Here is a 1,055-nt window from a genome sequence, read left to right as displayed (position 1 = left end):
TGTTAAGCCTATTTCTGTGTTTAAGCAAAACAGTTACTGGGGAATCTCCTCTTTGTATCATCCATCAGTATATCAGCTAGCAAGGCACTGAAGAATGAACATAATTTTAGGCACACAATAAATAAGAAGCATCATTGACTCATAGCACTTAAGTATACTACATTTGTGTATGTCAGTCAAAGCTCTTTGGAAACCTAGCTGATCTTTACCTTCGGGGCATAATATTTCTTTCTTTTCTTTTTTTTTTAATTTAAATTTTTATTTATTTATTTATTTTTTAAGTCCAGAGGTGACTTTAGCATTTTCTGGAAATCCTGTGCACTTCAAATTAAGTACGGCTCTTTAGTTTTCTCTACTGAAAGCCCTTTCTGTTGCAGTAAGGACGCATAGCCTATAGTGACTTAAAACAGTCACTTTTGTGCTAAAAACTACTGTCAAAGAAACAGGAATTCAGACATCACAAAAGCAAAACACAAATGAAAGACAAATTTAGAACAACTTAAGTTTCTCTCTAGTGTCTTTTGATAATTACCATTGTTATTTGAAAACAAATTATTCCTGTTAGCAAATAGATGAAATATATCTTGTCATGAAGAACTTGTATATTGTGCTCTAATGTGAAAACTACCAACCGGATAAAAGAGATTCCACAGGTGTGCAAAGCAGTTGAACACTAAATAAAAGCAGGACAAAGCCAAGAGAAACCAAATCCACCACGTATTTGTATTTTATGAAGTGCTTTATTTACCATTTCTTTCTGCAATATCTTAATCACTACTTTTGTTTGTAATCTCAGAATAAATGCCATCATGAGAAGTGTTAGTCTTTGGTCAACATTTGGAAGACCTTACCTTAGTAATGAGTATAATGCTGACTGACTGCAATATGTGTGTGTGTGTGTGTGTGTGTGTGTGTGTGTGTTATTTATCACCTATCCATAGCAAAACAGTTCCATTTTGCAGCTGTTAGCTAATCTCACTAGTGATAATGCTGATCATTTTGCAAAGAAGTTCATACATCTGAAAGAGACTTTTTTCATAGATTGAGCTTTCTGA

The sequence above is a fragment of the Meleagris gallopavo genome, chromosome 7 (assembly GCF_000146605.3).
Source record: "Meleagris gallopavo isolate NT-WF06-2002-E0010 breed Aviagen turkey brand Nicholas breeding stock chromosome 7, Turkey_5.1, whole genome shotgun sequence".
Classification (NCBI taxonomy): Eukaryota; Metazoa; Chordata; class Aves; order Galliformes; family Phasianidae; genus Meleagris; species Meleagris gallopavo.
Note: the sequence above shows the minus strand (reverse complement) of the source record.